Raw genomic sequence first — 14,886 nt, 5'->3', positions numbered from 1 at the left:
ATTCAAAGAATTGGATCGAAACGTCGACTCCTACAACATTGAATTTTGACTGAATTAAACTTTTATCCTATTGACTCGTATTGAAGACGTCATCATTGGAGAGTGCACCCCCACTTGAGTGGACACTGCGTGTATGTATGTATATATATATATATATATATATAAATACTGTGATGATCAAACCTTGCAAGGTGAGTCAACACACGGCACTCCAGAGCTTATTTCAACTTAGTGCAGTTTATTGTACAACGTTTTTGATAATTAATCTGCTTTTTCAAGCATAAGTGAATACATAGTGTACAAAATCTTACCTTATACCCCTGAGGACATGTGCTCTCACCAGTCAGCATGGTCAGCCTCGGGGTCGGGGATGCAGGGTTGATGCCTATTGATGACATCATCCAGCTGCACCCTAGAGGTAGCCATGGCAATGGCACTGCCAAAATACGGTGGCCAGAGCTGGGTGTGGGAGGGCTGCACGTCCCAAATACAAATACAGTAAAACAAGATATGCAATGCAGAAGATAAAAATGGGAACCAGCTGGCAAAATACACATGTACAGCAAGAAGACATTATTTAAAGAAATCTTAGTGCAAACTGCTGAAGCACAATGGGTTAATCTGGGCTCCAAGGCAACAGGGCAATAATAGAAAAGTGTACAGAGGGAAAAAGTAGCAGGTGCACTATCTCACACTAGCTCAACCTGTAATAACCAGAGGCGTTTAGCATATTCCTGGCCAGGGCTATGAGCTTACCCACAGCATCAAGGTAGCCTCTCATTGGGTAAGTCCCTAACACTAACTATAGGGGTTCAGGTCCGGGGGACAGGACACCCCAGAACCACCCAGCCAGACAACCCCAGGGCGTCACAAGAGTGATACAAATAAAGGGTTAAAGAGGTAGGAGCAGCTGCTGCTGCATGTGTGAGTAATGTGAGGAGTAAAAGAAAATTATGTGAAAGTGTTACATATATATAAAACAAACTATAAGTGCCATTGAAATCTTAGTGCGAACTGCTAAAGCACAATGGGTTCATCTGGGCTCCAAGGCAACAGGGCAATAATAGAAAAGCACTGGGATGCACTAAGGAATCATGTTAGTGCTGTCTGATGTACACAGGCATTGATTCAGAGCTGATCATAGATGTGCCTAATTTAGCACATCTTTAATCAGATCCTCAGACTTGCGGGGGGATGCCCAGCACAGGGCTAGTCCACCCGCATGTCTGGCCCTGCCCCCCTGCAAGGGTGCAAAGCATTGAATAGCAGCGATGATTTTGCACCTGCTAAGAAACTCCCTGCCAGCGCAGCTCCTGCACAACCTAGCTGCGCTGGCAGGTTTCTACCTATCGCATCCCGGGTCACAGCTGCTGAGTGTGACATCACGCAGCCACCGCGGCCCACCCCCGCAATGGTCCTGACATGCCTGCGTCTCACTGGGCTCCCGGGGTATGCGAGCTAGGAGAAAAATTTGCTGCATGACTCGCTACTCAACATATAAGGCTAGGTGAAAAAATTACCTCTGTTGGTGATTGTAGATAGAATGTTGTAAGTTTAAGCAAGACAATGTAATAATGTAACACTGCATTTGCTGGATTGGTTTCAAACAGATGGAGGAGCTCTGAGGGGTATACTTTATACAGTTCAACATGTTGCAAGAACACATAAGTCTGCAAAAGGAGTGAGTTCCATGAGATATGCTCATTAAGACCTCGTGGAGCCACGGTATCCAGACTGTAGATCCATGATGCTTCTAATTTCATGAGTGCTTTTGTTCTATCTTGACCTCGGTTGGAGCTTGGAATGTGATCTATGATTCTGTATTTCTTTTTTTTTTTTAAACACTAGATTTTTATTGATTCCAAAATATACAGAAAGAAATCATACAGACCACTATGGAGCAACATAGCATCAATAGAAACAATATACAGGCCTTAATAAAAGTAAACTAGTAGCATGCGAACACTTACAAGGCCATTTCAGAATTCGGAGACCTCAAAGTAGACAAATAAATAGGATCACTATAAATAGCAAAGTGTCCCTGTCTTTCTTAGTATTCACTCCACTTAAGCCACTTCATTTGGTTTGAGGAAGCCGATAAAGAGTATTCGCTATCGGCTGTCTCAAAAACAAAATGTTTATGAATTTGTTTAATAATGGCCTGTAGTTTATACATGGTACCAACTGTGATTTCCACAGTTGCCCTATTTCATCCTTACTTGAAATCAAAATGTGGCCTAGAATGTAACTATCACAACTTAATAAACGGTGCTCAGTGTGATGGAGCAAAGCGACAACTGGATCGACAGGAAGGTCTATTCCCAGTATGTCACGTATAAGAGAGAACACCTCAGTCCACAGCGGCTTCAAAACCGGGCACTCCCAAAAGATGTGAAAAATAGTACCTACACAGCCACAATTCCTCCAACAGAGTTGGGACACAGAAGGCCAGATAAGGTGTTGCCGCCATGGAGTAAAGTACGCTCTATGAAGCAATTGAAAAAACATTTCAAAATGTTGTAAACATTTGGAAACTTTAAAACACGATAAGGAGACTGAGTGAGTCCCACTCCTCTTCTGGAAACATTCTGGACATATCCCTCTCCCATTTAATTTGAGATACTAATTTACCCGTCTTATGCAATAAAACAATATATTGATACCATCTAAATATACCTCCCCTATGGCCAGGAGATGACAATCTAACAGATAAAACAACAGGCAATGAAGAAGGGGCAAATTATTTATCTGTATAAGTATACTGCCAATGGCGCAATTGCAAGTATTTAAAGAAATCATGCTTCGGAATATGAAATTGTGATTACAGTTGGGTAAAGGGAATCAGACCATCCACACCAAAAATATCTTTCAAGCTCAGTACTCCCGCCTCAACCCAAGAATCTAGGATCTGAGATTAGGGATAGAGTTAGCTATAGCCCTGATAGAGAGGTCAGTTGCTGGAAGTGAGACAGTAGTATCAGCCGAAATAATCGCATGCCAGGTGCGTACTGTGGCTCTAATCGCGGCGCCTGGACCAGTCCAAGAGGGGGTAGTCTGCGCAGGGAGCAAGAACAATTCAGTGAGCGCAAGTGTACCTAAAAAGGACTGTTCCACAATTACCCAGGGTTTAGGGGACTGTACAGCAAACCAGTCCCGGGCTTGGTTAAGGCAGCAAGCAGAATGATAGCTATCCAAATCTGGATAAGCAACGCCTCTGAAACGTTTGGGCAAAATCAAGACACGCCTGGCTATATGGGGCTTGGAGCCTTTCCAAATAAATTGAGAACATATTTTATTAGCTCTAGTACTGAAAACCTTAGGGAAAATACGAGGGATAGCTCGGAAAAGGTACATAAGTTTGGGTAACAATACCATTTTAGCAGCAGCGATACGCCCCATTCAAGAAATTTTGTGAAGCGACCACTCCTTAATCAATCTCTCGAAAGAACTCAGCAAAGGTGTAGAATTGCAATCAAATAGATCGGTATCCTGAGCTAAATGCACCCCTAAATATTTAATTGAGCGTGTCTGCCATGCATACCTATATCATCTTTAAGTAGGGCAGTGCTACTGGTGAAACATGAAATGGAAGGGCTTCAGTTTTAGAGGTATTTAATTTATAGTAGGAAACTATCGAGTAACTATCTAAAATCCTATGAAGCTCAGGGAGGGAAGTTTCAGGTTGAAGCAGGCAAAGTAAAATATCATCAGCAAAAAGGCTGATGTTGTGGTTAAGTCCACCTATGTCAGGGCATTCAACATCTGCAGCGATCCTAATAGACTCTGTCAGAGGCTCGAAAGCCAAAGCAAAGATATGGGGTGACAAGGGACACCCCTGCCTGGTGCCCCAAGGAGAGACAGCCATTCACAAAAACTCTTGTAGAAGGGACAGAATATAGAGCTGAAATGGAATCCAAAATCAACCTTGAAACCCAAATTTAAATAAGACAGACTTTAGGTATCCCCAATGTAGTCTGTCAAATGCCTTCTCGGCATCCAATGACAAGACTAATAGAGGAGATTTATAAAAATTACAGTATTCAATAGTATTGAGGACTCTCCTAGTATTGTCTGGGGCCTGCCTGCCCGGCACAAAACAAACTTGATCTGTGGCTATAAGAGAGGGCAGAAAGGGACATAGACAATTGGCAAGTAGCTTAGCATAAAGCTTAATATCTGTATGTAACAGCACTATCGGGCGGTAATTTTGGACTGAAGAGGGAGCTTTAACTGGTTTAGGGTTGGCGACGATTTATGCTTCTAACATTTCCTTTGGGAAACTCCCGACACCAGATGCCTCATTAAAGACAGTCAACAAAACCGGAGCTAGTTCCGCTTTGAAGCTTTTAGATAAAAATCCATTGGGACCAGGGGCAAACCATCTATAACCGCTTCAAGTTCCGAAATATACCAGAGAGAGCAATGGGCTAGGCAAGCCACAGAGTCTAACTTAGGAAGGGACAATTTATCCAAAAAGGATTGAATATCAACCTCAATGGGTTGGGGAGTATCAGGGTCAAATCGTAAATTGTATAGTTGTGAGTAATATTCTGCGATAGCGTTTGCAATGTCGTGTGGATCAGTGACCCTAGAGGCTGTAGAGTTACAAATACGGTGGATCCGAGCCATAGCTCGACGAACACATAATTTCCGTGCTAAGAGCCAGCCTGCTTTATTCCCAAAGACATAAAATCTCTGATTCAAACAAGCTATATTACACTGTACTTCACGGAGAGTATAGGAATTAATCCGTTCCCTCGCAGAAAGCAGAAGCTTAAAAATTTACTTACAAGGGAATCTGCCTTGTGCGCAACCTCAATCCTGGCTACCTCCTCCTCCGCCACCAAAAATCCCATTTATAAGCCCTCTTGATCCTAGCCACTGCCTGAATAGCCGACCCCCGTAAAACAGCTTTGAAAGAGCACCAAAAATTAAACACTGAGATATCTTCAGGCTTATTAGTATCTAAATACAACTGTATGGATTGGTGAATAGATTGGAAAGCCTCTTGGGGGGATAACAAATATTTCCCCAACCTCCAGGGGCCCGGGGAAGTCCTATGGGCACTTAGTTCCCAAACAACCAATAGAGGGAAGTGGTCTGACCAAGTCATAGGGAGTATGTCAACTTTATTTATGGATGGAAGTGTCCACTTATCCGTCAAAACTAGGTCAATTCTAGAATACGAAGAATGAACCTGGGAATAGAAAGAATAATCCCTAACTGTAGGGTGTTTAGTTCGCCAGGCATCTTAAAGGTCATATTCTCCAAGCAGATGTCAGAAACACATGGCTTTGTCAGGGGGAGTTAAAGGTCTAGAGGGGAAGGACTTGGTCAGACGGGACCTGTCGATAGAGGGATCAACAACCATGTTAAAATTGGCAAGCGTCATTATGGCACCTTTTGCATGTTTATGTACCAGTGAACATAGCTTCCTGCAAAATGGGAGTTGTTTAGAATTAGGGGCATAACACGAAACTAGAGTGATATCAACGTTGTCTAAGCATCCTACCAAAATTAAATAATGTCCATCTGGGTCAACATAATGGGAGTCCAATATAAATGAGCAGTGAAGTGAAAAAACAGGTAGGGAAGCGACTATCAAAAAAGCGCAGGGGATCAGACTTCCTAAAATGGGTTTCCTGAATAGCGACTATGTTCGCTTTCACTTTATGAAAGAAAGACAAAGCTAGCCAACGCTTTTGCTGGGAATTTAAACCCTTGACATTTAAAGATACAATATTAACCGCAGAAAGTACAAAGCATGTTGATAATGACACATAAGAATACGAATCTGTAGAAACCACGTTCTGTTCCCTGGGTACATAAAGGGGATGACAATAAACAGACAACACACCTGAGGAAGACAAACCATAGTAAAATTGTAACATAGTAACATAGTAACATAGTAACTAAGGTTGAAAAAAGACAATTGTCCATCGAGTTCAACCTATTTGTGATCTGCTATGCAGTCTTATTATAAGACAAGTTATTTTTATGTTAGGACTAGTTATATTAACTATAATGCGTGCCTACGCACCATAACCCTGAATATCTTTATCCAATAGGAATTTATCTAACCCATTCTTAAAGGTGTTGACTGAGTCCGCAGTTACTACTCTCTCAGGCAGGGAATTCCAAACACGTATTGTCCTTACTGTGAAAAAACCTTTTCGCCTCAATGTGCGGAAACTCCTCTCCTCTAAACTAAGCGAGTGACCACGTGTCCTCTGTGCTGATCTTATAGAAAACAGGTCTCTCCCAAGCTCTGTGTGTCCCCTCTTAGTCTCCTCTTTTCCAATGTAAACATGCCTAGCCTTGCAAGCCTTTCCTCGTATTCCAGCGTCTCCATGCCTTTGATTAGTTTGGTAGCCCGCCTCTGAACCTTTTCTAGCTCCAGGATATCCTTTTTGTAATATGGTGCCCAAAATTGCACACAGTATTCAAGATGAGGCCTCACCAGTGATTTATATAATGGGAGTATAATACTCTCGTCCCTTGCATCAATTCCCCATTTTATGCATGCTAATATCTTATTAGCCTTCTTTGCTGCACTCCTACTTTGGGTACTGCTGCTTAATTTATCTATGTGAACCGCTAAGTCTTTTTCCAGTACAGAATCCCCTAATATTACCCCATTTAGTATGTAGGTGTTATTTTTGGTCTTGCCCCCACAGTGCATTACCTTACACTTGTCTGTGTTGAATCTCATTCTCCATTTTGCTGCCCATGTTTCCAGTTTAGTTAAGTCGTTCTGAAGAGACTCAGCATCCCCCTCCGTATTTATAACCTTACACAATTTGGCATCGTCTGCGAAAATTGATACCATGCTCTCTAGACCTACTGTTAGGCCGTTGATGAAAATGTTGAACAAAAGTGGTACTTTAGTCCAATTTGAAAATGATCTATTGACCACAATGCGCTGCTCCCTATTATCTAACCAATTACTGACCCAAGTGCATATTGTGCTCCCTAGCCCTATTTCTTGTAGCTTGTAGATAAGACGCATGTGTGGTACACTGTCGAAAGCTTTGGCAAAGTCTAAAAAGATTATGTCCACCTCCTTACCCTGATCCAGGTTCGCACTTACTGTTTCATAAAAGCCAAGTAAGTTGGTCTGACATGATCTGTCCTTCACAAATCCATGTTGGTTCCTTTTAATTACCTTATTTGCTTCAAGGAACTTTTGAATACTGTCCCTTAGAATACCTTCCAATACTTTCCCCACTATAGATGTAAGACTAACTGGTCTATAATTACCTGGTTCAGCTTTGCTCCCCTTTTTAAATATCGGCACTACCTCCGCTATATGCCAGTCTTTGGGAACCATACCCGATTTAACCGAATCCATGAAGATCAAAAATAGAGGTCTTGCTAGTTCTCCATAAGAACCCTCGGGTGAATTCCATTGGGACGAGGTGACTTATTAATCTTTAACTTTTTTAATCGGTCACAGACTACCTCCTCACATAAATAAGCATTTAGCAGAGGGACATTATCTTTGTTGAAATTTTGTGTTAGACCCAGCATTTGGTCCTCTCTGGTAAATACCGTTGAAAAAAACTTGTTTAGTTTCTTTGCTATGTCATTATCATTTTTGATCAAGACTCTCCTCTTGTCCTTTAAAGGGCCTATACTCTCCTTCTTTAGTCTCTTGCTGTTGATGTACTTAAAAAAAAAATTGGGATTCGCTTTGCTTTCCTTTGCTACTAGTTTTTCAGTTTCTACTTTAGCCGCTTTTATTCCTTTTTTGCATATTTTGTTACAGTCCTTATAGTGTTGACTCGGCATCCCCCTCAGATTTGTATTTTTTAAATGCTCGTCTTTTTTGTCCATTAATACCTTTATATTTTTGTTAAACCACATTGGTTTGGGATTTTTATTCCTTTTTTTGCTGCTGGTGGGGATAAATTTAAGAGTATTATTAATTAGCAGTGATTTTAATACATCCCATTTCTCTGTAGTATTTTTTCCTTGAAACAGAATTTCCCATTCAATGTCCCTTAACGCTTCCTTCATCATGTCAAAGTTGGCTTTGCTAAAGTTTAGAGTCCTAGTTGAGCCAGTATAGGACCGCTTATGAAAACTGATATTGAACATGACCATATTGTGGTCGCTGTTACCTATGGGCTCTCCTACTTCAATATTTGATACCAATTCCCCATTGTTAGTTAATACCAGGTCTTAAGGTGTGTACACACGGTGAGATCCTTGCTATGTCCTATTTTTTCTTGAGATTTCCCTTGAACTCCCCGGAGGCCAGATAGGACAGATTTTGACTAACTTTTCTTGAGATCTGTGTTTGTGTGCTTAAGATTTTGGCTTATGTGAGATTTTGGCTTATATGAGATTTCGGCTTATGTGAGATTTTGGCTTATATGAGATTTCGGCTTATGTGAGATTTTGACTATCTCATTATAATAGTGGGATGGCATTATAGGGTTGGGGGGAGTGTCTTTTTCGACTGTCAGCCATTTTTAAAACAGTGCATTTCTGCTCTGTGGCTGATTTTTGTTTAAATTTTTTTCCAGTTAACCTATGGATTCTACATGGACAAGAGGACCGAGGGGCTGCGTGGGACACTAGGTAAGTATGTGCGAGTGTGTTGGTGTGTGTGTCAATAAACTTTTACCTTCACGGTGTGTGTGTTTTGTCTTTCTTGGGGTATTTCTTTTGTTGTGGAACTATGGCCCTCATTCCGAGTTGATCGGTCGCAAGGCGAATTTAGCAGAGTTACACACGCTAAGCCTACGCCTACTGGGAGTGTATCTTAGCTTCTTAAAATTGCGACCGATGTATTCACAATATTGCGCTAACAAACTACTTAGCAGTTTCTGAGTAACTTCAACCTTACTCTGCCTGTGCGATCAGTTCAGTGCTTGTCGTTCCTGGTTTGACGTCACAAACACACCCAGCGTTCGCTCAGACACTCCCCCGTTTCCCCAGCCACTCCTGCATTTTTTCCGGAAACGGTAGCGTTTTCATCCACACGCCCATAAAACACCGTGTTTCCGCCCAGTAACACCCATTTCCTGTCAATCACATTACGATCGCCGGAGCGATGAAAAAGCCGTGAGTAAAAATACTATCTTCATTGTTAAATTACTTGGCGCAGTCGCAGTGCGAATATTGCGCATGCGTACTAAGCGGATTTTCATTGCGATGCGATGAAAAATACCGACCGATCAACTCGGAATGAGGGCCTATAGGTACCAGCAGGCCTTTTAATTCTCTGCATGCTGGTACTTGTGGTTCTCCAAGTACCAGCATGTGGGGAGGCTTGCTGGGACTTGTAGTTCCACAGCAAAAGACAATATTCTTTTTTGACACAATTTTGACTATCAGCCCGGCACCCACTGCCCAGGGGTGCTGGGGACAGCCTCGAGCTTCACCTCTGGCCCTTGGGTGCCTGGAGGTGGGGGGGCCCTTTATTTAATGGGTCCTAAACCCCCCAGGGAACCCCGGCCAGGGGTGACTAGTTGGGGTGTGTGATGCTGCGGCCGCAGGGACCTGTATAAAAGTGTCCCCCGGCTGCGGCATCACCTCCCTGGCTAGTGGAGCCCGGTGCTGGTTTCAAAAATATGGGGGACCCCTACTCTTTTTGTCCCCCATATTTTTGGAACCAGGACCGGACCAAGAGCCCGCTGCTGGTTGCTTAAATATGGGGGACCCCTACTCCATTTTTCCCTCATATTTTTGAAACCAGGACCGGCTCAAAGAGCCCGAGGCTGGTTATGTTTTTTTGGGGGACCTGCACATAATTTATTTTTTATTTTTAACACAACATTTTTACACAGAAGCATGCACGGATCTTACTGGTCTGTGTATGCTTCTGAGTAAGGGGGTCATTCTGACCTGATTGCTTGCTGCAGTTCATCTCAGCGATCAGGTCAGAAGTACGCAGAATGGCCGACAGCTGTCGTGGCCTTGAGATCACCTCTGCCTGATTGACAGGCTGAGGCGGGAGGGGGCGGCACGGCGGCGTTTGGCTGCCGTTTTGTGGGCGCGGTCCGGCCAACGCAGGCGTGGCCAGACTGTGCGGGGGGGCAGGCCGCAGCAGCGTGGCGTCACACGGAGCCGCTGTGACCCGGCCAATGACGAGTAGCTCCCGCCTAGCACGCAAAAGTTGTGCTGGCTGGGAGTTACTACTGAAGTGCAAAAGCATTGCAGCTGTATGATGCTTTTGCACTTATATGGGCCTGACATGCGGGGCAGACTAGCCCTGTGCTGGGCGTCCCCCTGCATGTCAGTGTGCCTGATCGTAGACCTGCAAAATTATGCAGGGCTACGATCAGGTCTGAATTAGCCTCTAATAAAACATGACCCCAAAAAAACATAAAAAATATGTGGTTTTCGGCAGTATCCCCCCCCCCCACCTCAGCAACACTCAACTCCCATCCACCCCCCCCCCCAAAAAAAAAAAACCCCACCACCCCCCCACCTAAAAATGCTATAGGGCGTTTTTACTACCTGCCGATAACACAATATAAGCCCCTTTACATTTTTTAAAAAATACACCACACAGTTTGTTTTTTCCAAAACTTTATAAAAATATTAAATGCCAACGCCAACTCTGGCCAGGATTCATAAGCTGTACCATGAGAACGAGTGCCTTTGGACAGGGACTATGCCAACAGAACAGGAAATGGGCATATCCGAGTACAGTAGAGGTAAACAGTGCAATTTTGCCTTGGGTGAAGAACATCATCAAATTTCCAAACAGTCTTGAAGGAACACAAGAAGTGCAGTCTTCACAACGATCCGTAGTCCGGGACAGTGAGGTCACAAAACCGACGCTGCAGTACTAATGACCTCAATACAGTTCACTTTGAGCAAGAGCGTAGGATAAGGTCACCAGCAGATTTTTCAAACAAAACTAAAAAACCGGGTCCAAAAAACTAATTATAAATGAAAAAAGCGTGGGTCGCCCAGCACAGAGGACTGTGTACTCTGCATGTCAGAGTACATTCCACTGGACGAGGTGCTAGATTGGGGGGAGGGGCTGGGCTGTGTGGCTCCCGACGGAAAAAAATACGGTTGCTGAGGGGGGTTTACCGGCGCATGCTCCATGGGGGGGTTGTTTGGGAAGGGGGGACGGGCCAAATTTGGGTGATACCAAGGGTCAGTTGGCACTATCTCACACGCCGACACCAGTGTTTGGCGCCTGCCGCGTGAGACAGCCTCGTTGACTAACCGTTGGAGGATGAATTTTTGTTCATCCGTCATCAAGCGCATTTCCGATGCAATAAAATTGCCAAATTGTTGTTCGGCATCCGGGGGCCTATGCAAAACCTCCTCAGCGCGTTGAAAAAACTGCTGGGAGCCAGAGGGGGTGCTATAGGGTGCAGAAGTGGTCCTCCTTGCCGTGCGCCTCGGTCTTCCTGGGCGCGCCTGTGGGGGTGCCACCGGCTCCGCTACCGGCTCCTCCACTTCTGCCCCTTGGCCTGTGGTAGGCTCCACCTCCAGCTCCAGGGTAGCATCCTGCAATATAAAAAAAACAAAAATGAGGTATATGTCAAAATTGGTGGGTGGCATATGAAACAAATGTGTGTGTACTTACCAGATCCAGACTCTCCTGGGCCTCCTCTTCGACAAGAACTGGAGACTCTGGATCTAGAGCGTCCCGTGACCTTACCCGCGCCTCTTGCTCTATAATGAACTGAATTTGGTCATAGTACCAGAGCGTCGGTTTATAGACCTCATCAGTCCCGGCTCCGGATCGCTGTGAATCTTGCACCTTCTTGCGTTCCTTCACGAACACTGTTCGGAAATTTGACATTTTTTTCTTCACCCAATTCACATCAACATCAGAGTTTTTGCCTCTACTGTACTCAATAAGCTGCTGATATGCCCGATTCCGCTTGATTCTGTTGGCATAGTCCGGGCTTCTGACACGCCACAGGCACTCGTTCTGATGGTACAGATCAATGAATCCTGACCAGAATTGGCGGTACTCCTCAGATGACATTGCTGGTTGAAAATAAAATAACACAATTAGCCGACAAAATACAACCGTCACATACAAAAAGCCTAAAAATACTATTTATATCTATCTATCTATCTATCTATCTATCTATCTATATATATCTATATCTATCTATCTCTATATATATCTATCTCTATATATATATCTATCTCTATATATATCTATCTACCCCAAAAATGCATCTCTTAATGTGTCGCCAGCATCCCCCCCGGCAAGGGGGCGTGTCCTCATTATTTAAATGTGCTGGCCTCATTTTAATGGGCGTGCCTCATCTGAAAAGACTACCTCAAACCCCAGTATTTGACCGTGTACCAACAGATCACGCCCACCATAGGGAAATAAAAATTCAACCATCTTAAGCCCCACACAGTAATGCCCCCTGCACCATATTATGCCACACTCCGCAATGCCCTTGATACATTAAATCCCCACATTATGGCAGGCAAGAGTCCGCATTTTACACATTATGGCAGGCAAGAGTCCACATTTTATAAATTACTGCAGGCAAGTGTCCCCCTTTTTACACATTATGGCAGGCACGTGTCCCCATTTTATACATCAGGGCAGAATGCCCATTTTATACATTACTGCAGGCAATTGTCCCCATTTTATACATCACGGCAGGCAAGAGTCCACTTTTTACCAGTGGCGTGCGGTGAGGTCAGTGGCTAGTGAGGCACTACAGCCATAATGTTCACCGAATCCTGCCGATGACCCCTACCGCTACCGAGCCAATGCCCACTACTGCCTATGAGCCGATGTGCACCCACCATCAACTCACCCAGCCCTATGCCACTAATTTGCATCTCCAGGCCTGCCTGCTCATCATACTAGTAATATATTGTACATTTTTATAGAAAAAATAATAATTACTGATTGGGAAGGGAGTGGGAGGAGGACATGAATGCAATGTTGTTGTCCAGGGCTTCCATTAACTTAATGGAGAAGGGTCTGAATGTGTTAAAAAAGTTTTAAAAAAATGCGTGGGGTCCCCCCTCCTAAGTATAACCAGCCTCGGGCTCTTTGAGCCAGTCCTGGTTGTTTAAATACTGGGAAAAAATTGGACAGAGGTTCCCCGTATTTCGACAACCAGCACGGGGCTCTTAGTCCGGTCCTGGTTCCAAAAATATGGGGGACAAAAGATGTAGGGGTCCCCCGTATTTTTAAAACCAGCACCGGGCTCCACTAGCCAGGGACATAATGCCACAGCCGGGGGACACATTTATGGAGGTCCCTGCGGCCGTGGCATTACCCCCCCAACTAGTCACCCCTGGCCGGGGTTCCCTGGAGGAGTGGGGACCCCTTAAATCAAGGGGTCACCCCCCCTCCAGGCACCCAAGGACCAGGGGTGAAGCCCGAGGCTGTCCCCCCCATCCGTGGGCGGTGGATGGGAGGCTGATAGTCATGTGTGTAAAGAAGAGAATATTGTCTTTTGTTGTGGAACTACTTGGCCCAGCAAGCCTCCCCCGCTTGCTGGTACTTGGAGAACCTCAAGTACCAGCATGCAGGGAAATAACGGGGTCGCTGGTACCTGTAGTTCTACAACAAAAAAAATACCCAAATAAAAACACAACTCGCACACCGTGACAGTAAAAATTTATTAAAACACACTTGCACACTCACACATACCTACCTACATCCCACGCCGGTCACGTCCACTTGTCCAGTAGAATCCAATAGGGGTACCTGTAAAAATGAGAGAGAGATTACTTACCTACATCCCACGCCGATCACGTCCACTTGTCCAGTAGAATCCAATAGGGTAGGGGTACCTGTAAAAATGAAAATTAAACTTAACACATCCACAGGAGAGAGAGAGACTAACCTGCTGCTGCTGGGGAGAGCCGCATACACTGCAGGCCCATGCCGCTGCTCCTGTCAGTGGGAGGACAGAGCCAGCGGAGGAGGGGGGAGAGCCGCATGTGGGAGAGCCCCCCAGTGCCAGATACATTGCCCCACAGTGCCAGATACAAATTGCCCTACAGTGCCAGATACGGTGCCCCCCCTAGTGTCAGATACATTGCCCCCCAGTGCCATATATGGTGCCCCCCAGTGCCATATACAGTGCCCCACAGTGCCAGATAAATTGCCCCACAGTGCCAGATACGGTGCCCCCCCTAGTGTCAGATACATTGCCCCCCAGTGCCATATACGGTGCCCCCCAGTGCCATATACAGTGCCCCACAGTGCCAGATAAATTGCCCCACAGTGCCAGATACGGTGCCCCCCCTAGTGTCAGATACATTGCCCCCCAGTGCCATATACGGTGCCTCCCAGTGCCATATACAGTGCCCCACAGTGCCAGATAAATTGCCCCACAGTGCCAGAAACGGTGCCCCCCCTAGTGCCAGATACATTGCCCCACAGTGCCATATACGGTGCCCCCCAGTGCCAGATACGGTGCCCCACAGTGCCACATATGGTGCCCCACAGTGCCAGATATGCCCCCCCAGTGCCAGGTTACATTGCCCCACAGTGCCAGATATGCCCCCCCCAGTGCCAGTATACATTGCCCCACAGTGTCAGATATGCCCCCCCCCAGTGCCAGGTTACATTGCCCCACAGTGCCAGATATGCCCCCCCAGTGCCAGTATACATTGCCCCACAGTGCCAGATATGGCCCCCCAGTGCCAGTATACATTGCCCCACAGTGCAAGATATGCCCCCCAGTGCCAGTATACATTGCCCCACAGTGCCAGATATGCCCCCCCAGTGCCAGTATACATTGCCCCAGAGGTGCCAGATATGTCCCCCTACGGTGCCAGATATTTCCCCCCACGGTGCCAGATATTTCCCTCCACGGTTCCAGATATGTCCCCCTACGGTGCCCCCCAGTGCAGATATGGTGCCCCCCAGTGCTGCCCCCCAACCCCGCTGCTGATATACTTACGTTTCCTTCG

The 14,886-nt window shown here is 45.4% G+C and overlaps 1 long non-coding RNA gene across 1 annotated transcript; it reads right to left on the bottom strand.

The window, feature by feature from the left end:
- Nucleotides 1-10,525: 10,525 nt before the first annotated feature.
- On the bottom strand, nt 10,526-11,964 carry LOC134956987 (uncharacterized). Its single transcript, XR_010186360.1, has 2 exons — nt 11,561-11,964; nt 10,526-11,481 (listed from the first exon to the last, which is right to left on the bottom strand). It is a non-coding gene; the product is annotated as an uncharacterized LOC134956987 (long non-coding RNA).
- Between the last annotated feature and the right edge of the window lie 2,922 nt (nt 11,965-14,886).

This window comes from Pseudophryne corroboree, chromosome 9 (assembly GCF_028390025.1).
Source record: "Pseudophryne corroboree isolate aPseCor3 chromosome 9, aPseCor3.hap2, whole genome shotgun sequence".
Classification (NCBI taxonomy): Eukaryota; Metazoa; Chordata; class Amphibia; order Anura; family Myobatrachidae; genus Pseudophryne; species Pseudophryne corroboree.
The sequence above is the reverse complement of the archived record's forward strand: the minus strand, read 5'-3'. Positions and strand labels throughout refer to the sequence as shown.